The sequence below is a fragment of the Cebus imitator genome, unplaced genomic scaffold (assembly GCF_001604975.1).
Source record: "Cebus imitator isolate Cc_AM_T3 unplaced genomic scaffold, Cebus_imitator-1.0 Scaffold202, whole genome shotgun sequence".
In the NCBI taxonomy this organism is placed as follows: Eukaryota; Metazoa; Chordata; class Mammalia; order Primates; family Cebidae; genus Cebus; species Cebus imitator.
Genome location: NW_016107517.1, coordinates 2,254,701 through 2,278,661, shown reverse-complemented (window position 1 = coordinate 2,278,661; position 23,961 = coordinate 2,254,701). Strand labels below are relative to the sequence as shown.

Here is a 23,961-nt window from a genome sequence, read left to right as displayed (position 1 = left end):
AGGCCATGGCACAGGGAAGGGTGATCCAGGCAGATGCCAGTGAACTTCCTGACTTGATGAAACAGAGCTGAGAGCCAAGGGAGATCAAGGAAGCTACAGTCCACAGGAAAGGAGAAAGCTACAGAGAGGAAGAACTTCAAAGCTCTTCAGTTCAGAGGGTCCCACTCAAGAATCTGGCACACCACTGCATGTGAGAAGACTACCCAAAGTCAGAAAAAACAGCACCCTAAAAGATTAGAGAAAATAGTGGACAAGACTAGGAATAATTCCTATTCTCACCAGCCAGACTGGAAAGTCTTATAATTCATAGGTATTTGTTGGAGAACTCAGAAGGGTCAAGCTTCAGAAGTGGGATAACATGAGTCCTAGAGTGAATGGTGCTGTGATCCTGTCTACTGAGTCTTACAAGCAAGATCCAAAAGAATCAGACTGTTCTCAATAACTCAAATGCAACCCAGGACACAAAAATATTCAGCATCTAACAAGTTAAAATCCACAATGTTTGGCATCCAACCAAAAAATTGCCAGGTATGAAAATAAGGATGATAATAATAAAGAGGAAAATGAGTCAAAACCAACCAATAGAGATGTTAGAATTAGGAGACAAAGACATAGGAACAGTTGTTATAACTGTATTCCATACACACAAAGAGGTAAGTAGAGAAATAAAAGATGTAAAAATGCCTACATCTAACTTCTAGAGATAACAACTACAATTTCTGAGGTAAAAAGTGGCTGGATGAGATTCATAGCAGATTAGATATTGCAGAAGAATAAATTAGTAAATCTAAAGACATAACAATAGAAATTAATCAACATAAAACAGAGAGGAGGAAAAACAAACAAGCAAAGAACAGAGTCTCACAAAACAGTGGGAAAATTTCAAGTCACCAAATACACATGTAATTGAAGTGGCTCAAGGGAAAAGGGGAACGACAGAAAAAATATTTGAAGAAATAATGGCCAAGGCTTTTCCAAGCTGAATTGAAAATTACAAACCCACATATCCAAGCAATTCAGTGAACCTTAAGAAACATGAGGACAAGCACATTGTTTCATCATAATTAAATTGCTTAAAATCAGCAATAAATGAAAAAATCTTAACAGCAGCCTTAGGTAAAAAATACACCTACTGAGAAATAGCAGTGACACAGATGATAGCAGATTCCTCACAGAAACAATGCAAGCTGAAAGACTTTGGAGAATGATCTCTAATATACTAAAGAAAAAAACCACGAACCAAGAGTTCTATATACCGAAAACATCCTTCAAAACCAAAAACACAATAAAACCATTTCAGATACATAAAAGCTGAATTCATCACCAACAGATCTGCACTGCAAAAATGTCAGAGGAAATACTTCAGACAGAAGAAAAAGGATACTAGATGGAGATCTAGGTGTATCCAAAGGATAGAGCCTAGAAATGCCAAATTATTATTTAAATTTCATTAAATGAAAATTATTTAAACAGAAGTAATAATGATGCAGTATGAGGTTTATTGGCTATGTAAAAGTAAAATTAGTGACAAAAATACCATGAAGGTCAGGCAAGGGAAAATGGAACCATACTATTGTAGGGTTCTTATATGTAGGATGTTACAATATCATTTATGGAGACATTTTTAGCACTAAGTGCCTACTTAAAAAAGAAGAAAATTGTCAAATTTGTGACCATAGCCTCCACCTTAAGTAAGTAGAAAAAGGAATAAATTACACACCAAATAAGCAAAAGATAAGACACAACCAAGATCAAAGCAGAAAGCAACTAAATAGAAAACAGAAATACAATCGAGAACATCAATGACAGAAAAACTTTGATGTCATTTAATGACACCTTTGAGAAGATTAATAAAATTGATAAACCTTTATCTGCCCTGATTGTGGATTAAAAAGAGAAGACAGAACAATCAAGGGTAGGAACTAGGTGAAATCACTACGCTACACCACAAATACTAAAAGAATAATAAGGGAATACTTGGAAAAAAATTAGGCATAAAACATATACATTTAGATGAAGTAGCTAAATTCTTTGAAGGACTCAAGCTACCAGCTTCATTCAAAAAGAAACAGATGACTTGAATAGCCCTCTCTCTATTAAAGAAATTGAATTTGTAGTTAAAAATCTTCCCACATGGTAAATTCCAGGCCTAAATAACTCTCCTTGTTAATTCAACCAAACATTTAAGGAAATACATAATATTAATTCGCTCAAACTCTTCCAGAAAATTGAAGAGGAGTAAATGCTTCTCAACTCATGAGTTCTTCCCAACTCTGTGAGACTAATATTACCCAGATATCAAAACCAAACAGGACATTACAAGAAAAGTACAGACCAGTATTCCTCATGAGCATAGATATGAAACTCTAAACAAAATACTAGTAAATCAAATCCAACAGTTTATAAAAAAAAGCTAATATATCATGAGCAAGCAGGTATTATCTCAGGAATGTAAGGTTGGCTTAGCATTAGAAAAATCCATAAATGTAATTCACCGTATTTATGAAACTAAAAAAAGAAAAGCAATCATATAATTTGTCTCAAAAGATGCAGAAAAAGCACTTGACAAAATCCAACAGCTATTCCTAGTGAAAACTCTCAGCAAATTAGACATAGAAAGAAATTTCTTCAACCCAATAAGGGATATGTAAGAAAGATCTACAGCTAACATCATACTTAATGAAAACTATCCTTCTAGGATGAGGAACAAGGCAATATTGTCCACTTTCCCCACTTCTGTTTAATATTGTATTAAGGGATATAGCTCGTACAAAAAAAAAAAAAAAAAGAAGAAGAAGAAGTCAAGATGAAATAAAAGGTACCCAGATTAGAAAAGAACAGCTTTCTATTTGTAGTCAACATGGTGGTCTACGTAGGAAACTCTATGGAATCTATTATTAAAAATCTACTAGAACTAATAAGTGGGTTTTGTAGGTCATAAGATCAATATACAAAAATCAATTGTATATTTATATACTAGTAATGAGCATTCAGGAATTGAAATTTAAAAGCAATAGCCTTCACAATAGCATCCAGTAACATAAAAAACAGGAATACAGCTGGCTAAAGATATGCAAGATCTGTGTGTGAAGTGGTGATGATGGCAGGGACTATTCTACCCCGGAGCCCACAATGTGCAGGCGCTATTCTTGTTGGTGTTCTCTGCACCCTACCCTTTCTGGCTTAGGCTGCTCTCTCTGCAGTGTGTTTCAGAGTCTTTCCAAATTACTGGCTTTTTCTGGGTCCTTCAGAAAAAGCTTGCATCACTGCTTCCAAGAGGATAGCAGAGAAAACAGAAAAAGCAATCAATACTTTCTCAATCACTGTGTTCTTCCTGAGGGTCTCTCCTTCTGAGACGGCATAGGGAAAAAACTCTTATCCTAGTAAACTTGTGGCTCTCTTCTTCATTCAAACTTTTACATGCTGGGACTTGTTCTTCATGCTCTTAGGAAAACCTAGGTTCTGGGTGCATACCTACACCTCTTTTTATGGGCATCTTCTAATTTAGAGACTGTTTCCCTGTGTCATTATTTTCATGCCCAGATTTAGCTGGGATCTTGTTAGGTTGTTTACAAACACACAGTTAACACATCAAAGGAACAGGGCAGAGAACCATAACCAATTTTTTTTTTTCTTAGAGAATAAACAGAAAGGAATGACAAAAATGTAGAACATGGTAAGATTTTACAATTTTATTGGCCAATGTACTGATATTTAAAATCTGGTTTTTTAAAATCAAAAGGTAATAAACACTCTGTTGCTGATTTTATGACCCTATGTCTGGGAACCACAGTGTTGCCTCTGCCGGAAATCACTGTGGGGGCAGCAGAACTTTGTGGGTGATACCTACAATAAAAAAATGCTTTATATTCTCCTTTTTAGCTGACTGCTTCTGACATTCTGAGCACTGATCGAGTTGCATACGAGTGTTTTGGGACAGGGAATAGATTCCTCACCCCTACAAACTACATGCATTCCTATCTCTGAAGATCTTACATTTATTTTTACTAGAAAAATTAGAATATAGGCATGAATCTATGTAGCTACAAAGTATTATGTTAATGAATATAACAATTACAATATTTAAACTGAGAACCTAATATACAGAGGACACGTGAGAGCAGGTAGGATTCAATGAAAGACAGAATGATTGATCACCTGGTTGATCAAAAGGAAAGAGGAAGAGTGTGAAGAAGATTCTTGCTCGAGTATGGATTTAAAATGAGCAGATTGTCCATTTTGGATGAAGACTGGCTTTCCAGAGAAGGACTTTTGTTCTCAAGTCCCTGAATTTTCTAAACCGTAAGCAGCTATGTCCAATGAACATTTTGCAGTGAAGGAATGTCCTGTACCTGTTCTGTCTAATATGATAGCCTCTAGCAATGTGTGGGTGTTGAGCTCTTGAAATGTGGCTAGTGCAACTGAGGGATTACATTTTTTATTTAATTTAATTTAAAATAGTTTAGCCACATGTTTCCAGAGGCTACATGAATTGCATAGCGCAGATCTAGAGGAATAAAAGACGGAATCCTGTAGCCACCTTCTGAGAGCCCACGCCTAAGTCACACTCAGGAGGCATCTGCCCAATATCTTGTCCAGCTCTGGGTCCTGAGCCTTTTATGCCATTACCGGGGAATTCAGATCATAGGCTTCTATTATTATCTCTCTCAGGAGGACTCAAGATCCAGTGGCTTTGGCCTCTGAGGACAAACAAGCTTATAGCCTAGCTGGTACGCTGAGCTCAGCAGCAGGCCTAACTCTCCCAGAGTAGGAACAGCTCAGCACTGCCATCCAGGCTCGCAAAACAGTGATTTACTCATGAGAGTGCAAGAGGCAAAGAAGGAATTGGTGGTCCTATGGCCTCTTCTCCCAACTCCTGGGCCCAAGGCAGAGAACTTTCCCAGCTCCTTTCTCACTCAGGGCAGTCATGGGTAACAGTAATTCTTGATGGAAAGCCATTCACCTATTACTGAGCTGTTGCCAAGTTGTTTGTTCTGAAGAAATACAAGAGGAATAATTGAATGTGAATGTAATATTTGGGCATTAGGGGAATGACTACACAAATACGGCACTCTTGCATCTGATTTTTCTTTTTCCTTTGCTGATAGTGGCGTGCTCTTCACCCTTCTAAGTACCTTTGTTAGTGGAGACTTATTTCTCATAGGTTGTACTAGTTCTTAGAAAATCATTGAATAACATCACTAGAAACAAAATCATTCTAGTCAGCATTTCCTTAAAAGTATATAGTTATAGCTACTTCTTTTACTCAAAGTAGTATATTCAAAACTAAACGTATTTGACCATCTCATAGCTCTGTTTTTATTTGTTTGCTGGTGAGATTTATTTGTTTGCTGGTTACCATAATAATCTTAAGGAAGCCTTTTGTCATTGGACATCGCTGAGAGGTGATGCTGGAGAAGCGAGGACAGGTGTTGCTTTAATTCTGAGATACCTTGCATGCTAGTCTGAAGTTATACGGTACAGGATAAGCCACGGAGAACTATGACACATTCCTGAGTATAGTCATTGTTTTGATAATCTATTTTTGTGCTACAATCTACCCTGAAACTCCATGACTCAAAACAACAGTGTACTACTATCTCTCATGATTTTATGGGTTGATGAGGCTCAGCTGGGTGGTTCTCATTTGGGGCCTGTCATGCAGATGTAGCCAGATAGCCACTGACTAGAGTTGACTGGCCTAACATCCAAGAGGGTGCACTCCCATGGCTGCGGATTGGGGCACTTGTACATGGTCTACATGTGGCTCCAGCTTCCTAACACTATGGTGGTCTCGGAATAGTCATGGTCCTTACCTGGCAGCTCTGGGCACCAAGACTGATTGGTCTAAGAGGCCCATGAAGAACTTGAAAGGCTTTTTGTGACTGAGCTCAGAAGTCCCAGAAAGTCAATTCCACCACATTCTGTTGGTTGAAACTGTTTGAGCAAGTCACAAAGGCAGTCCAGATTCAAGGGGAGGGACATTAGACTTTACCTCTGAATTAGGTGAGGAGCAAAGAATTTGCAGTTATCTTTAGTTTACTACATTGATCTTATTAAAAGGAAGCCATCTAGAGAAAATACATTGACAGTTATATTCAGAAAGATTAAAAGGTTGAGAGGCTCCAACATGAAAATCTAGATTCTGGAAGTTGCTTGTGGAAAAGGAAAAGTGACAAAACTTAGAAACCAATTACAGAAAAATTGCAGGAAACCAAAGATTGGTGGGACTGTGTAGAATTATAAGGGAAAGAGTATTAAATTTAAGAATAAATTTAAAAAGGGTTGTATTCTTGTTACATGTCTGGCATATGATGGACCACAGAGGTTAGAACAGGCACTCCTTGGATGAAGAAGGCACTTCATCAACAGAGGTTAGAACAGGCACTTCCCTGCGAAGGAAGCAGGGAAGGGCTGCCTCGTGGGTGGCCATAGACAGTTCATTTCCTGGTGCTTCAAATTTTGTGTGTTAAAGCAATCAGAAGCCAGTGGCATGAGAGACAAAGGCCACCAATCTGGTTCTGTTAGGTGCAACAGTACTTGGATGTTGCCAAGTCTATTGGCCTCTGGAACTTGCTGTGCTGTATCTGTTAACATGGGGAAAACCAGGTGCAAGAAGTCTTTTTCAGTCATTTACCTTCATTGAGCAAGATTCAAGCTGCAATTAGAACTAACGGCTGGCTGGTCTGTCATTTATGTCTTATCTTTCTTCTCTTATTAAGCAGCTTAAGAAATGGTTTATTGTCTGTGACCATCTTATGATGTATGCCACACTTTCTCACCAGCTCTTATTTCCCGTTCACATGTGGCTTTCTGCTTGGTAAAAGTCTTATTAAATCAGAGGAATATGAATGGAAGGATGGTCTTAGCAGCCTACCACCAATTGCCTAGGGAAAGGGAGAGTGTTGAGTTGATTGAAACTGAGAAGTTGTAGTGAGAAGTAAAGTGAAATGTAGATAAGAAAGTGGTTACTTGAAAGTCAGCAGATAAAACATATACGAGAGGAGCAAAAACACCTAGGCTATAGAAGGAAGTCCATCTAGGACAGTGGTTTCCAGTCTGTATTATGGTTCTGTGAGAGATTACCGGCAGTGCCATAAATAACAAAAATATGTGTAGCAAATTAAGAATCACAGAGGCCCCCTGTGCAAAAATGTAATTTTCTTTATTTCTTTACAGTTGAAGTCAACTTGGTTTATGAATTCCCATTTCCACTTGATGGCAGAAAAAGATCTCACTAATTTAGAGTTGTTTTGTCCCTACTGCTTCAAGACTCAGTCTTTTTGAGGGTAATGACACAATCTCTTCAGAATTCTTTCTTTCCAAACCCTGCATTTGTTTTCTTCTGAAGGATCAGTGGAGTTCTTTGGGGGTGGTGGGGCGCTGAAGTGGACAGACTTGAATAACAGTTGTCCTGGTGTCCCGGTTGGCGGTGGGGGGTTCTGGTCCATAAGTCATCTTCTGTTCTTGGAAATTTCAGCTAGGACCGTGCTTGTCTCATCAGCCTCAAGTACAAGGGCTCCTTGGTCCTCTTATCTCCTTCACAGCCCCCTTTGAGTGTCTGGGGACGTTCAGCTACTTTGCCCGAATGCACTGGGGTGCAATGGACTTTTCTCAAGGCAGCCTGCCTTGAGGCCCAGGCATATCTGCTGCCAGGCCTGCTTCTTGGCTCAGGCCATGTTGAACACAGGGCTTTGCTATAACCCTGGTGGTGTCCAGAACTACATGCTGGGAAGCCAAGTGGCATTCCGCTCTTCCAGTCTTCTCCATCAACCTCTTCACTCAGGAGGAGGCCAGGTGGTGCAGTTTGGATATTTGTCGGTTCCCATATCTCTTATTAAAATGTAATCCCTGGTTGGTTGTGGTGGCTCACGCCTGTAATCCCAGAACTTTGGGAGGCTGAGGTGGGTGGGTCATGAGGTCAAGAGATCAAGGCCATCCTGGCCAACATGATAAAACCCCATCTCTATTAAAAATACAAAAATTAGCTGGGAGTGGTGGTGCATGCCTGTAATCCCAGCTACTCGGGAAGCTGAGACAGGAGAATCACTTGAACCTGGGAGGCGGAGGTTGCAGTGAGCCAAGATCATGCCACTGCACTCCAGCCTGGTGACAGAGTGAGACTCCGTCTCAAAGGAAAAAAAAAAAATCCCCAATGTTGGAGGTGGGGCCTGGTGGCAGTTGTTTGGATCATGGGGCTAGATCCCTCGGGAATGTCTTGGGCCATCCCCTTGGTGATATGTGAGCTTTTGCTCTGAGTTCACATGGGAGCTGGTCATTTAAAAGTGAGTGGCACCTCCTCCACCTCTCTCTGGCTTCCTCCTGCTCTGGCCATGTGACTTGCATATACCTCCTTTACCTTCTGCCACGACTGTAAGTTTCCTGAGGCCTCCTCAGAAGCCCAGCAGATGCCAGTGGCATGTTTTCTGTATAACCTGCAGAACCGTGAGAGAATTAAACCTCTTTTCTTATAAATTACCCAGTTTCAGGTATTTGTTTAAATAGCAATGCAGGGATGGCCCAATGTATCAGCATTTCTCTTGTTAGGTGGTGCTGAAGAGTGGAAGCTCTCGATCACCCCTCAGAGACCTTTCAGGGTCTAGTAAACAGCAGCCTCCTCCCTCTGCTTCTCCCCTTCCCACCTGCTGGTCAACTCTGTTCCTTTGAGTGGGAACAAATAGCTTGATATTACCATACATTTTTCTGTACTCCATGGTTTATGATATAAACTTTGTGATCTAAGTTTTCCAATACTTTGGCTTTGGAGGTTCAAGGATAAAAAGCATAAAATACTTCTTTCAGGCCTAGCCTTAATGTTTGTAATGGACAATCTTTCAAAATGTCCTGCCACATGGGCCATAGGGAATGTTTTATTTTTCAGGCATTGGATTATGTTGTGTCAATACAATTTTGTTTCATGTGCATTATCAGAGACTGTTCCCAAAGAGGGTCCTGGGATCTGATCAGCTAGACAGGTGGAAGAGAAACTGAAAACCCTCAGAGGTGGGAGGGAGATGCTCCAGAAGGTATCCAGACACTAAGGATGCTATTTCTGTTTCTTGCAAGTTTTTGTCCAAGATGTGAGCCGTTGAATTGCGTGACTAGTATACAGTATAGGTGTAAGCGATAATGTTTACTCTGAAGCATGTTGATGTGCTCAGAGCATTTTTGTGGTACTGAGATCAGAGCAGGTAGGGATTCAGGGATGACAGTTTCCATCTTATGGGAGCCTTCTACCCAGGGGTTGGAGTGAGGCAGGCAGGCACACCTGTTATCTGAGGGAAAAAATTAAGGGAAGGAGAGTCAGTGAAAGTGGTCAGGATGGCTGAGTGAGGGAGGAGGTGACTTAAAGGTCCCCAATAGAACAGTGGTTGTAAAGTAAGAAAGAGGAGGTCTTCCAATTCCATTTCTGCATTGGGCGGATGTTTGAGTCCCACTTGGGTCCAGAGGACTGCATGTGTAGCAGGCCACTGGGTAGGAGTGGCTGAAAGGGGACAACACTTAAAAAAGAGAAAATTGTAGATTTTATTTTACATAGTTACACAAATCAATTTCACTTTCTACTTGTAAAATGCTTAAAAACCTTTATTATGTAAATAGCAAGACAAGTTTATGTTCACCAGCATAGTACTTCAGGGCCAGTTCCACAGCATCGAGCCAGGCCCACCTGCTATAGCTTTCAGAACTGCTGTTTGGACACGTGGTTGAAGCAGCCTTCAGCTGGAGGATTCAGAGTAATGGCATCAGTGTGGGAGCTCAGAGGATCAACTGCTTGCAACCCCAGCTGTACACTGGAATCACCTGGGAGCTTTAAAATCACTGCCTTTTGGGCCTCAGCCCCAGAGACTCTGATATGACTGCTCTGAACACAGGAGTGCCATGTCCCCCTGTGATTCTAAGTGGAGTCAAGGCTGTGAGACCCTCTGCTGTATAAAGGACTATTAAGAGCTGGGATTGTTAATGAATTCTCATAATGCTACATCACTGGCCTCTGTTGTAAGCCTGCTTCCCTGAGAAAAAGAAACCATAAAAGCTTTTGGAATCAGATTGTTTAAAAATGAGAAATTGTCATGCCAGGTTGCAAGACAGTTTTTAGGGCAGTTAAGCTTCTGCTGCTCATTCCTTCATCTTGCCTCCAGCCCGGAATTGTCTGGGGGCAGCTGAGGCTCAGGTTGCCTCAATTCTTGAGTTTCTAAAGGGGCATATCCAGGGGTGGGGTCGGGGAACAAGAGCCTGCCCAGTCTGAAAGGATGCAGGAAGTGTGGTGTGTACTGGAGGGAAGGAAGCTATCATCATTTATTAAAGTCTTCTTGGAGGATATCCCATGAAGACCTCCAAACAAGCTGGAGGGGTCAGTCACTTGCTGAAGACTTGGAACGTGGAGGGGGAAAGCCTAGCGCCCTCCCTTCCCCTCGCTGCACGGAGCCCAAGGTGTGATCCTGCCGGGCGTTCGCTGCATGACCTTGGCTGTTCTTCCATTTCCCTGGGTGTGAATTCTTATTGGTAAAGTGAGCTGATGAGAATACTTGGGTTTTAAGTCTAAAAGTTTAAAAACCTTTTCTGCCCTCAAGTCTGGTATCAATATTTTATAGCATGACACTTAAGTTGCTTTTTTCATCCGGGCGCACAACAATAACAATGAAACCAGCGGCTAACGCGTTGAGTAGTAGCAGCTCTGGGCCTAGTACTATTTTCTATGTATTAGCTCATTTTTTTAATGTTCTCAACCACTCCATGAGATGAGTGCTTTTACGATCCCTTTTCACAGAAGAGGAAACAACGGAGAGACAAAGAAATTAGTGCACAGAGCCAGTCGGAGGGAGCTCGGGGCCAGGCACCAAGCTCCAGAGGTTGCTCTGGCGAGCGTTTGCTTCGGGATCTGCTGCCCTGCAGTCGCTAATTCAATTCGCGGGTCGCCGCCAAGTTCCAGGGGGGCAGTAGAGCCAAGTTGTGGTGGCTAGGTGAGTTGTCTCAACTAATTCTAGTGGGGCCGCCGCAGCGCTGGAGGAGCCGGGCGGCGACTCGGGTGCTCGTCGACGTGCTCCAATGCTCTGGAACCGGCGGGACCCCAGCGGGCTGCCCCGGGCAGGGCGGCGTCTGGAGGGGGCTGTCCAGCCGCGCCAGCTCCTCCAGGTGGAGAGTCGGGGGCACCCGGCCAGCTCACTCGCCGCCCGCGGGCTGGCCCCGCGGAGCAGTCTCCGCCCGCTCCCCGCCCCCGCAGCGGCGGGGCTGGAGTCGGAGCCGCGCCCCGCAGTTCCCGGCCGCGAGGGCGGGCGCAGCTCGTGCCCGGCGCCCGGAGCCGACTCGGAGAGCGCGGCGCTGGCCCGGAGGAGCCAGAGCGGGGCCGGGCCCGACAGTGGGGGGCGCCGGCCTGCCCCGCGCGCCCCAGGGAGCGGCAGGAATGTGACAGTAGCGCGCCCGCGCCCCGGAGCACTCCTAGCTCGGCTCCTAGGGCTCTCGCCCCTCCGGTCTGAGCCGGGTTCCGCCCGGGGCTGGGATCCCCTCACCCCCGACAGCCACCCGTCCACGTAGGAGGAAGATGGAGCATCGGGGGACTAGGTAGGGGTGAGGCGGACCGCGGCCTTGACACCTTCGAGGCCCCCGCTCCGCAGGGCGCGGTGAGCGTCCTCCCTAAGTTGCACTTGGCTGTCAGCGTGTGTTGTGTAAGAAGGGAATGGCGGTGAGGTCTGCGTGTGTGTTTCCTGTGTGGAGCAGGAGTTCACGTTGTTCAGGTCGTTTGAAGGAACTTGCTGAGTGTTTTGGAGGTGGGTTCTAGGTAGGTGTGCGACTCCCCGTGTGAATGGCTTTCAGATTTTCTATCCCGCTGCGTTCTACAGGTTCAGGAGGGTCCCTCTTAGAGGTTGGGCTCTGGAACCTCAGTCTCCTTAACCGGGTGAGGGCTGAGGTCTTAACCGCACTGGGGAGGGTAACTTGTTGCCCTCCAGATAAAGGATGGTGCTAGGGAATGTAGCTACAAGCAAGCAGGCACTGAGAAGATCCTCATTATTTCCAACAGGCATGCCCAGAACTTTACAGTTTATAAGGCCCTTTACAGCGACTGCTCTTTTATCCTCCCTACAATCTTTTGAGGAGGGTGCTGTCATCACCCCTGTTTTACAGCGGGAAGCAGAATCTTAGGTGACTAACTTGCTGGAGGTCGGTGACGTTGATTTCTGTCTCAATCCCTTCTCATTTATTGTTTGATATCCCGTTTGATATTTGATTTGATATTCTATATTCATATCCGACGTTAACTTTTATGCTAGACAGAAAGGTAGAGCCTTTGGGAATGGGGTTTGCTGGGGCAGGGGTGTGGAACTCTGATTTATTTTCAGTCCCTGGCTAGCTGCCGAGCTGCTGTGTGTGAAGCTCTCCTGCACCCGTTCGCCCTCATGTGGCCTCCATGCTGTTCAAGAAAGGACATCTGATCAGAATTCTCACAGGACTGTGGCAGCCCAGAGCAGCCACCTCTATTTTTAGTAGGCCCTGCTTGTATGTCATAATGTGACATCGGTTTTTTTTTTTATTTTTTTTATTTTTTATTTTTTTTTATGGTTCTCAAACCTGTGACATCTTTTGAGTCAACCTTTCACCATTGGTGAAACACTACTTAATATTAGATTTGCTAATTTATTAGCAATTTATTGACTACTATGTGCCAGGCACTGGTGAGTGCTGGGGAGAGAACAGTGAATAAAACAAATGAAAACCTTTGTCCCCTCATGAACGTGAGTCCTCTTGGTAAGGCCATAGGTTCTGGGCAGCCTCTCTTCAAAAGGAGGGGGTCTTTGAAATTCACCCTTTTGTACAAGGGTGTGGATGCACTGGCTGCATAGAGGACACCACTCAGCAGCTCCAGTGCAGAGGATGAGGATGGGCACAGATGCAGCTCTGTGGTTACCTAGAGAAGAGCAGGGTTGCTGTTCTCTACATTCATGGTGTTCCTTGCCTCAGTTCCTAGGATGTGGAGCTCTAGAATGTGGAGCTACATGGCTTGGCCATGCAAAGGGACCAGGACAGATAGAAACCGTGAGGCCAGGATGTATCAGTGCGAGTTGAGTGTCTACCTGCAAGCTGGGACATTATGGAGAAGACGTCTCAGTAATGAGAGGGGCCAAGCTGGACAATTGCGGTGAAACTACCACAGCATAGAGGGTGGAGAAGGGTAGAGATCCTTAGATTCTTGTGCTACAGAATGGATCCACTTGGTACTTACCATTTTAAAAGAAGTTCTCAGGGGCACCTGGGACTCACCTTTGATGGCACAGCTGCATGACGCTACCTGTCTGTTGCTGTGAGTGGGTGCTTGGTTTGCACTTTCCTCTCCTCGAGGTTGTGAGGTGGGCTGGTGGCACAAGACAAGGACCTGCACTGTCAGCAGCCCTTTTCTCCTCTGATTGTCTGCTGTGCTTCCAGGAAATGCTGCTGGAGCCTCCTGGGCATGCCTAGCGCAGGGAGTGTGTGGGCAGCCCTGGCACTGATTTATCTCACCAAGTTCTGAAAGAGACTAGAGCTTTTTGAGGCCCCAGTGACTGGCATGTTCTTGGATTCGTGCTGTCTCCTATTTGTGCACATCGGGAGCACACACATGGCAGCATGACGGAGACCTCTATCATCCCAAGAGGACTCATGCCCATGAGAAGACAGGGGTGCCATAAATTAAAAGTGGGGTAAAAGGAAAATAAGAGTGGAGATGAAATGGAGCCTGAAATGAGGCTTGATGTGTGCAGTGCAAACCCTGATGACCTAGATGCTGGTAAACTTACCCAAGTGGGGCTGTGAATGTGGAGGGAAGGCTGAGTCTTAGCTCTGCCTGCACCTTAGCACTGCCTGAAGTGCTCAGAGAAATGCCAGGACTGGATGCAGAGCAAACAAACTAGCACCTCTGGGGGTGTGCTAGGCATGCGTATTTTCAAAGCCCCCCAGGTGGTTCTAACAGGTAGCCAAAGGTGACAACATAAAGACGCTGTCCTGTAGGCAATGGGAAAGAAGAAACCTGGCAGATCACAGCCACCAGTGTCTTCAAGATGAAAGCTAAGTGCTCAGGAGAAAAAGCATTCTTGGAACAAAAGAAGTGGGAACTTTCTTTTAAAGGTCCCTGAAAAAGAGGGGAGAATAGTGAGTTTTCGGTGGTCTCTTGAAATGACCTTCCCTGCAAGTGCAGTTTGGTAATCATGGTTCAGCGAGCTGTGAACAGGAAGGGTCTAACCATGATGATCTCTGCATATTTGGCATCCCAAACTTGAGAACTCATAGATAAAATACAGCCAATGACTAATGACCAAGAGTTAAAGTTAGATGGTGTCACTTTCCATCAGTGGGTCTCACCTCATTAAAACTCAACACCTCTCTTAATGCAAGTATTTTAAAACACCCCTTTTATAATTTTGAAATGATATAGCAAAATTTATCTACAATGTAACTTTTAAAAATCAATGTAATACTTAGATGTTAAGGAGAAATAAAAGCAACTTGTATTAAAATTATGCATTTCAATATGCAGACACTTGAGCTGAGCTGAACTAGAACCTAGTCAGGTGAGCTAGTGCTTTCTATAGGCTGCAGGACAGCTGACATGGGGTGGGAACAGGTGAGTCTCAGTGGCCATCCAAATGCCACTGAAGGATGAGTGACTCTTGGTCAAGGTCTCGACGGTAGTCAAAGGCCATTCTTCTCTCAATTTTCATAGTAATTGCATTCCTGAAAAATTTAGTGTATATAAACTTGTGCCAACAACATATACATTTTATATAAATGTGGAAGGGAGTTAAGGGCTAGGCTTCAAACACTGTAAATATGTTTCTATCAGTATGAACGTCTGTGAGACCCCTGTAGGTCATGCAGGACAGGCCTTTACAGAGCAGAACTGCCTGTGTTGTTCCAGATGTCAATCGTCGATGGCTTCCAATGCTGATTGCATCCTGATCATCCAGGGTCCTCTTCCCCACAGGTTCTGAAATGCTACCTCAAGGGCCATATCCACCCCAGTGAGAACCACTGCTTTCCCTGCATTGCTGGGCAGTGAGTGATTAAAGTGCTATTGCAGGTGTGGGCACTGAAATAGTGGGGCACTGGACATGTCTAAGCCAGCCATCAGGAATGCACTTCTGTGACTTGCTAAAGGATCATAGAGATCAAGTTAGAAATCAGAAAGGTTGGTGCTTTGTGTGTTGCGGTGAAGGACCACAAGGGAGCTTTGAGGGGTGGTGGAAATGGTCCGCATCCTGATGATGCATTCCTGGTGCACACAGTTGTTGCAGTTTATGGAACTGTCCACTTAAGTTCTGTTTCACCATGTGCAGTATGTTGAAAAATATTTACCCCAGTAAAAAATTATAGAAGTGAAAACAATGTAAAGATTGTTGTAGAGAAGGGTTAGTCCTCTGAAACTATCTATGGATCCCAATCTGAGAAACAGCTGTTCTTGCCTGACTGGGAGGCAGTGCTCCAGGGAGGAGGGTCTCTCGTTCTCAGTCAACTTTTTGACAAGTCCAGTGCAATAGTGATCTTGGCATTGTAGCCTCTAGTGGCTGGAGAAGAAATGTGTTGGAGGCATGGGAGAGCCTGGGAAGGTCAAGGCAGGGCATTTGGAAAGGGGACAAGGACAGGAGATGAGTCCCATCCATGTCGCTGGGTTCTGGTTCTGTTGTCCAGGAGCCCTAGGAGGTTTGTATGGGTGAGGTGGAAAAGTCAGACTTCAACCTAGAACCTAGTGGTCAAGAGGCTTGGGGCAGGTCCATCCCCATCTCTGGCATCTGGTGACAGTGATCCTGTCTCTCTGTGTCTCATTGCCCCTTTTGCCCTTAAAAACCATGTGCCTTAGTAGAAACCACCAATCTTGTGGCTTTTCGCCTTGTATTAGCTGAATAGTTGGGATTTCATAGCAACGCCTGAAACTTCTTTGTACATTCATATGCTTGTGCATCCTCAATGATAAAAATAAAACTTTCCTTCTCCCGTTTATATGGGTAAATAAACCAATGATAACTATGAGAGAGGTGTTAGGATTCCTTTACCGGGAGGAACGTTATCAGGCTTGGTGTTTCCTGGGCTTTCTGAGATGGTGAGGGAGTTTCTATTTCTCTGGTGTGGGAGTGTTTACTCATAGTTTTGTAGAGCGCTTTCTCTGGGGGAAAATCAGAGGTGACCACATTGAACGCACAGTTGCGTTTTTGGGTTGTGTGCATGTGATAGAGTGTGGGTGACTAATCTCCACAGGATGGAAACCATTGTGTCACGTTTGGAACACACCACGATGGCCCCCAGAATGCTCTGTGGTTATTTCCACACTTTCCTGCACTAGTTTGGGTGTGGAACTGCCTGGGTGGGCTCTGTGACCATTAGGGGTAGGTCTCTTCCTCTAACTTGTCCCCCAGGTGTGAGTGTGTGGAGCCCGGTTGCTTCCATTTCTCATGATCAGGATTGGATAGAGATGACTGTGAGCATTTACTTAGGATGGCGTCTCTAGATTTTACCTTCCAGAGATTCCTTCTGGGAAATGAAAAGCAAAGGCTCCACCTGGCAGTCCAAAGCAGCTCACTCTAAGGGATGCTTCGATGCCTCAATTGTGGAGACTTTTCTTTCTACTTCATAATACAGCCATGCTAACTCTAATAGCCAAATAATAACTTCCCCTAGAAAATCTGGGTCAAATTGGTAACCTAGGGAGATAGAATTTGGGATCTCTAGCTGTCTATAGCTTCTCCCTGGGAATTTGTGGATTCTAAGCCAGGATTTGTGTAAGTATGTAGGTTTAAAGTCTTTTCCATAAGCATGTGGTTCCATGGCTTTGTAAGTTTATGTTACCTTCTCTTTCAAACTAACATTTTTGTTTTTAACAATGATGGGGACTTTTTAATAGCTGTCTGAATTCTTATAACAAAGGAATAACACAGGAGGTCAAGGCTTCAGTGAGCTGTAATTGCACCACTGCACTCCAGCCTGGGCAACAGAACAAGATCCTGTCTCAAAGACAAACAAACAAAGGGGTAACAGGAGGATATCATAATTATGGGCTTGGCTTCAGTGCTATAATAGATTCCCTGTACACATTTCCACTGATTTACAGTAGAACACATGGGCTGTGACATTTCATGAGCTAAAGAACCTGCTTTAGCCCTTGATTTTTCAGGGACTCATCCATGGTCACTTCTCAGTTATGGCCAAATAAGTTGGAGCCTAATTTCCTGATTATTTCTCCATGACATCAGATCTACACATATGCACACATTGGTTAGTATTAGGAATGAGAGGCTGTATTAAATTATGCTGTAAATGCATTAGCCCATCACTCCATGGGAAGGTAGAAGAGCGTGTTGTTGCTATCAGGTAGAAATGTAGAAAGTGTGGTGAGGATATTCTTGTAAATTTCAGATTGTGTCAGGTCCTTGGAAGAATGAGGAGTCATCTGCTGTCTGTTCTCTTTTCTTGGGCCTCTGTAGAGGTTTGGCCCTGTGCCTCGGAGGGCTCTGTGCTGCAGCTTGGCCAAACACATCCCTCAGCATGGAGAGAAGTGTGGAAGGCCAAGAGGATGTGCCCACTTGGCCTAATCCTAACCCACCAGCTCCCCTGTTCTTAACCACGTCCCTCGTGTACCTGGGACCCCTGAATTCCCTCCCTAAACACCCTGGGCCCTAATTCCAGGGCCTGTGTGGTCATTTCCATGGACTCTACTACATGGTTCATAGACTGGCCAGGGCTGTTCAGAGGGGGATAGACATGGTTGTGTGGACTTAGACGTCTACCTGTGTGCACACTCAGGGCCCCTCCCAATATGGGTTGGAGCTGGGGAGAGGCTGGAGACAGAGAAATGGAGATGAATGTAGCTACACACAGCAGGAACCATGTGGCGGGACTGCTCCATGCAGGTGTCACGGTGAGGATAGCGCAGCCTGTGTTTGGACAGATATAGAATGCCATGTGCCAGGATGAGCTTCCCCCAGCTCTGGGCACCTCTGTTGCCACTGTCCCCAGAAGTGGACTTCCAGGAGGTTCTGATAAGGGTGTATCTGCTGTGTGCCACCTTGCCTGTGCCTAGCTTCTATCCTAGAAGGCAGGGTTCACAATGTGGGGGAATTCCTCAGGAATAAGAATGAAGTTCCTCACCATTATGGGAAATTCCTCAAGAAAAAGAGGGCGTTTAATAAATGCATTGTGGCTACAGAGCAGGAAAAATACCCCCTTCCCCTGCACTGGGCCGTAGGCCTTGAGGAAGAAACCTGGGTTCCTGTGACAGCCCTCTCTCCCTAGCTGTCACTTTTCCTGTGCAGGCACTGGGTATGAAATTCCTTGCAGAGGGACAGGAATGCACTGTTGGATGAAGTCAATCCTTCCTGGAAGGGGGGTTTTTGTTGGGGGCCAATATGATCACTGTTAATTCTTGTACTTAATTTCTACTTTTATAATTTGTTTCACATTGCAGTTTCTCATTCTGGGTCTAGCAGAAAATTGCTTTATGCCTCAAATATGCATTTTCATTTTATCTTTAATCAACAAGTAACTTTGTGTGTGTGTTGCATGTGCTGCTGTAGTCATGTTGTGATACCTCAGTGTTTCCAAATACATCATGATCACCAAACAGCGCTGGGTGCTGTGTTCCAGAAGATCTTCACAATCACGAGCTTTTCCGTGTGACTGTCACATAAAGCCGTGCCATGCTGCAGGGAATGGACAAGGCCTCCACAAGTGGGGCTGACCAGCCTAGGCCTTGGGTCACCCTGGGATCTGGCTGATTCCTTGGGTCTGGACATCAGCATCTGATGCTGATGCACTCCCTCCTGCCTTGTCTGGAAGCTGCTATGGGGAGGATGTTAGCCAGTCCAGGGGTTTCACACATAACATAGGCATCCTTGCTTGAAGGCTGAACAGGGGGAACCATATACTGTGGCTTCTTAATGTATTGAGTGAGTTAATCCTTTTTTCTTTCTTATTTTATGTGGAAAATTCAATCTGAAAAATAACACAGTGACATATATCTGTGACTTTTTATTAATACTGGCATTTTCTAAAGTTACGTTGTAAATTATTTTTAAAAATTACAATGGACTTTGATGAACTGGTTATGAATAAGGGAGGCTTCTTTACCTAGCATGCCTTCTGACAGTAACATTTCTCAGTCTCTAGTCCTATTTCTGTAGTTTCTTCTCCTCTGGGTCATGCCCAACCCCAGCTCTTTCGACAGCCATCTGGGTGTGAGCCCTTTGTCTAACTCCTTGCAAAGGATTCCACTCTCTTATGGGATCCTGGCCATCTCCAGACCCCAGTGACGGTTCCCTTGCAATCCTATTATCTGACCTACATCCTATACCCTTATTCCGTCCTTCCCCTTCTTTGATTCTAGGCTGGGTTTTCATCCCCATGTGTCTCATGCAAAGGTGGTGGGTAGGTAAGTAGGTGGATTCCTTCTCTCTTTCCCTCTATTCCTCCTTCCTTTCTTTCACAAGTATTTATTGAGCTCCTATGACAGACATGCAAGATGTGTAGGATGGGCCTCCTTGTGGGTATGGGAGAGGGGAGGGTCTACTCTGCACTGCTTTCTTCCCTGGCCCAGGTAGGGAATGCCAACAACTAGGGGAGCTGCCCAATATTGCCAGAGCCAGGGGGCCTAGAGCCAGCAGTTTGAGGCACCTTGGTGCATTGCACCAGGGAGAACCTGTGTCACTCGTCACACCTGGCTTTGGAGGAGCAGATGTCTGCAAGGGCCTTGGGAGAAGCTTCTGATCAGAATCACCTCTGAGATGGTCAGAAATCCCAGAAGCTGCCAGGCTAGGAATGGAAGAATTGACTACCAGATCCGCGAAGTGCCATAGAGGTGCATGGAAGTGGAATGGCACAGTGCTTATAAACGGCAAGGCGGGGAGCCAGGGCTAGACACAGACCCACCTGGACAGTGAAGGCGGAAGAGTAGGGGGCACTGATCCTCATCCCAGGGGTCAGGCAGGAGGGGCGGTGGGATGGCCAGGTGCTGGAGAGATGTCCAGCGGGCTAGAGATGGAGGGGTCCTGGCATAGAGAACCTAGGAGGGGTGGTGGCCTGGGCAGTGCATCTCAGAGGAGCAGCAAGCTTAGAGGGCACATGGTGGTCGCTTCAACAATGGATGAGGGATGAAGACAGTGAGTATATAAATTCTTAAGTGAAGTTTCTGGGGGAAAAGGGAGGGAAAATCAGGCCATTAGTAGAGAGTGGGGAGTCACCTTCTCTGCAAGAAACTTCCTGGGCCTCCCAAATAAATCCATCCCTCCCACCCTCCTCTCCCCTCCCCCTCCCCCATTCCATCCATTTTGGTGCCATTCACTATATAATTGCCAACAGCCGCTGTCATATCTGGGGCACACTCACAGAGGTCAGTCAGGAGAGCACTGTCTTAGGTTGGGGAGTGGGAGGATGTGGGGGTCTCCCCTTTGAGATTGTGCTATATGATTCCTATTGATGGGCCAATGCACCTCTGATACCTTGTGTTATGCTGTGTACTGCCTAAAAGTGAATAATAGCTTGTAATTTAGTTTGTGTAGTCTAAGGAAAATATTTCGTGTTGAATTAGTCAGGCTGTTTTATTGATGGGAATTAAAAAACCTTATGCTTAGGTCTTACAAGCTTTTCAAAGGTCCAAAGAAATGATTCAGATAAGAAAAAAAATTGAACTCCAAATGCTAAAAGAAAACCACAAAAACAGGTGAATAAATGGTGAAAGATCTGTAGGACATTGCAGAAAGGCTACCATAACTCAGCTTTTTGAGGTTGACTTAAATTACGTGATATGGGGTGCAGGGATGTTAATGTGCTTGGTAATAGAAGAATGAGGATACCTCCTCTAAAACAAAGCCTGCTTGTTTTTTCTGGCCTCTGGTACATTTCTCTCTGGCAAAGCTCAAGCTCTGTTTTCATGTGCATTGACCCATGACATCCCTAGACGTGGTTTGATTCGTTTCTGCACCTGGTCTCTAGCAAAGTGCCATGTGCATATGTTTAACCAAAATAGCTTGTGGTTGTCAAGCTCTTTGTATTCTTCCCTCCCTGTGATTTGATTTCCTGAAAGTATTCTGTCCCAAGGATTATGGGACATACACTTGTTAAACATTGGACTCATTTTCATGGCCATTTAAATGTCATGACCTTTCTGACACCTTGATATGGTTTGGCTCTGTGTCCCCACCCAAATCTCGACTCAAATTATAATCCTCATGTGTCCAGGGAGGGACCTGGTGGGAGGTGACTGGATCGTGGGGGAGGTTTACCCCATACTATTCTCATGCTAGTGAGTTCCCATGAGATCTGAAGGTTTAAAAGTGTTTGGCACTATGCCCCTTGCGCTCTCTCTCTCTCTCTCTCTCTCTCTCTCTCTCTCTAGTGCTGCCATGTAAGACATGCCTGCTTCCACTTCCACCATGATTGTAAGTTTCCTAAGGCTTCCCCACCCATGCAAAACTGTGAGTCAATTAAACCCTCTTTCCTTGATAAATTACCCAGTCTCAGGTATTTCTTTATAGCAGCATGAAAGTGAACTAATACACACCTTTTGAGATCCTCACAGCAATTGGTGCCTTTAGACCTCTTCGTTCACGCTTCACTTGTGTGTTCTTCCTTCCCCAGGCAGATGCACCTGCTGAAGATGGTGACTCCCTCCTGAGAAGCTGGACTCCTTAGTAAAAGTCAAGGCCTTCTTTAAGGTAACAAGGCTGGGTCATCCTAGGGTCTGACGGCTGGCCTTTTCTCACAAACAGCTGAACTCCTCCACCCTCAGATCTAGGGGGCCCTGAACTATGTCCCATTGTATGCAAAAATATTTTATTTCTGTTGACGCATTACACTTTGGGGCAGCTTGATGGTTTTATTAAATTTTGGAAGGTGGCTTCAGCCCCAGTAAGAGCCAACGCCTGTCCTCTTTCCCAGGTCACGTTGGCTGTGCTTCGGTGGAGACCTGCAAAATGGTGGGTCCCAGTGCTGCATCCAAGCTCTCCCCAATTTCAGCCCCTTCCAGGCTTTGCTGTTCATTTTCACTCCACTGTCACCACGTGCTCAAATTCTTGCTGCCTACCTCGTCCCAAGAGACCTGGGTCTATGATGCTGTGGGTGACACCCTCTGAGCATCTTTCCCGAACTGTCTGTGGGTACCTGAACCTGCCCCCCAACCTGGCCCTTGCTCTCCCTGGCCCCAGCTCGGTGAGTTTGGCCCAGTTGGTCCCTGCTTCTCCCCTCTGGCCCTGAGTGTTCTCAGATATGCCCCCTCCTGCCTGTCTGTCACTACAGCTGGCCCACCCTTCATCCTCTCTCCCATGGACCTTTGTGGTGGCCTGCTCTCCCCAGCTCCCCTGTCTCCAGTTTATATTCCACACAGGTGCCAAAATGTCTACAAAAAATGGAGATCTAACATACACCAGTCCGTGGCTTAAAATCCATACCTACTTCTCTGCCACATGCAAATGACAGCCTGAGTTCCTCAGCAAACCTCCGCATGTTGTGGGAACCTGTGGCGTCTCAGCCTCCCCCTCAGAACCCACCTCTGGTTTATGCTCCAGAACATGATATAGTTGGATCCTCCCCTCTTCCTCCTCCAGGCTGAGTTAGCCCCTGTCTCCCCTCCTGCCCTGGTCATGGCTCTTCCAATAGACACCCCCACATTATAGTCTAACTCTGTCTCCACATTCCCTGAGACTGCTGAGCTCCTGGACCCAGGCCCTGGGACCCTTGCTCCTATTTTTGTTCCCAAAGCCAAGTAGATATTTGATATATGATTGTTGAATGCAGCAATGAGTGAATAAAGAAATGAATGGTTAACTGAAAACATTTTATGAAAACTGTTATTTGTCATCAGAGCATGGGGCGATTTGCAATAGCTAGCATTTGGGAGTGACCATTTGACAGGCACCTTTCTAAGCCCTTTGCATGTGGTCACTCATTTCACCCACATAGCACCATCAGTGACAAATGCTGCCATTACACTGCTTGTCAAAAGGGGGAACTGAGGCATGGAGGCTGAGCTTTTACTCAACATGTTATCTATGTTGAGGGACTTCTGACTTGGATAGCCATTCAACTGTGAGCACTATAGAGGCCGGTCAGGTCTGGCCCTGCCTTGGAATTTCTGGGTTTTTCAAGGGCATAATGGGGTCTTGTGTTGACTTTTGTTGGGAGTGTGTGGCTTAATCTAGGTGCAACCCTCACCTCCTTCCCTTCTGATCTCCTCACTCCTTTTGGTCACGTGATCCTTAACACCCATCCCAAGCTCAGTGTCAACTCTTTGCCCCAGGGTCCTGGGGATCTATGACATGGATTCCAAAAGCCCACTGATGAGGGGACATGGCCACTCCCACCCCTCTGACTGTGTCCCAGAGCAGCTCTGGGGCAGAAGTAAACTTGGACTCAGGGGACATGGCTCTTCACCTTTCTATAGTTTATTAGAGGAGGATGGGGTCCAACATCAGCTGGTTCATTGCCCATCATGCAGATGAGCACACTGGGGCCCAGGGAGAGCTGTGTCCAATATCACCCTGCCTTGTGGTACAGGCCAGTGGCCTTGGACCTGTGATTAAACATTGTCCACAATTAATTTGGATTTATATCTCATGATACACTCCATAAAGTTCAGTCAGACATCTTCTTTTTCGTCTCCCCTGACTATCAAACCATCAAACAAGCCAGATCTTGTAACTAAATGAACCAACAGCTGGCAGTGTTCAGTTGACTTTGCAATGCCCTTATTTTGTTGTTGATAAACTAATGCATGTAGCAGATTGGCCTGGAACTGGTGACTGGGAAACATTTTAACCCTTTCTTTCCTTCTTCTCTATCATAAAGACTTAAAACACACTTCATGCAATCACAGAAAGAGTTCATAGACCAGGATATAGGGCTTCAAAGGCTTCAATCTTATTTAATCATCTGAATATAGTTTAAAGGTAAAGATGGTAATAATACTAGTATTCTAGACTGTTTTGGGAAGACAATTAATGTGAATAAAGGGTC

At 45.0% G+C, this 23,961-nt stretch overlaps 1 protein-coding gene across 7 annotated transcripts in view; it reads left to right on the top strand.

The window, feature by feature from the left end:
• The window catches only part of IL1R1 (interleukin 1 receptor type 1), an 80,060-nt gene that overhangs the window by 30,974 nt on the left and 25,125 nt on the right, over positions 1-23,961 (top strand). For 3 of the 7 annotated variants that reach the window (XM_017547865.2, XM_017547861.2, XM_037745477.1), the window contains exon 2: positions 21,589-21,665. The gene's annotated coding sequence lies outside the window, so the exon portion shown is untranslated. Of the gene's footprint in view, positions 1-10,306; positions 10,432-10,806; positions 10,962-11,302; positions 11,560-21,588; positions 21,666-23,961 lie in introns of those variants that run through there. The other 4 variants (XM_017547860.2, XM_037745479.1, XM_037745478.1 and 1 more) reach the window with 3 other exon arrangements.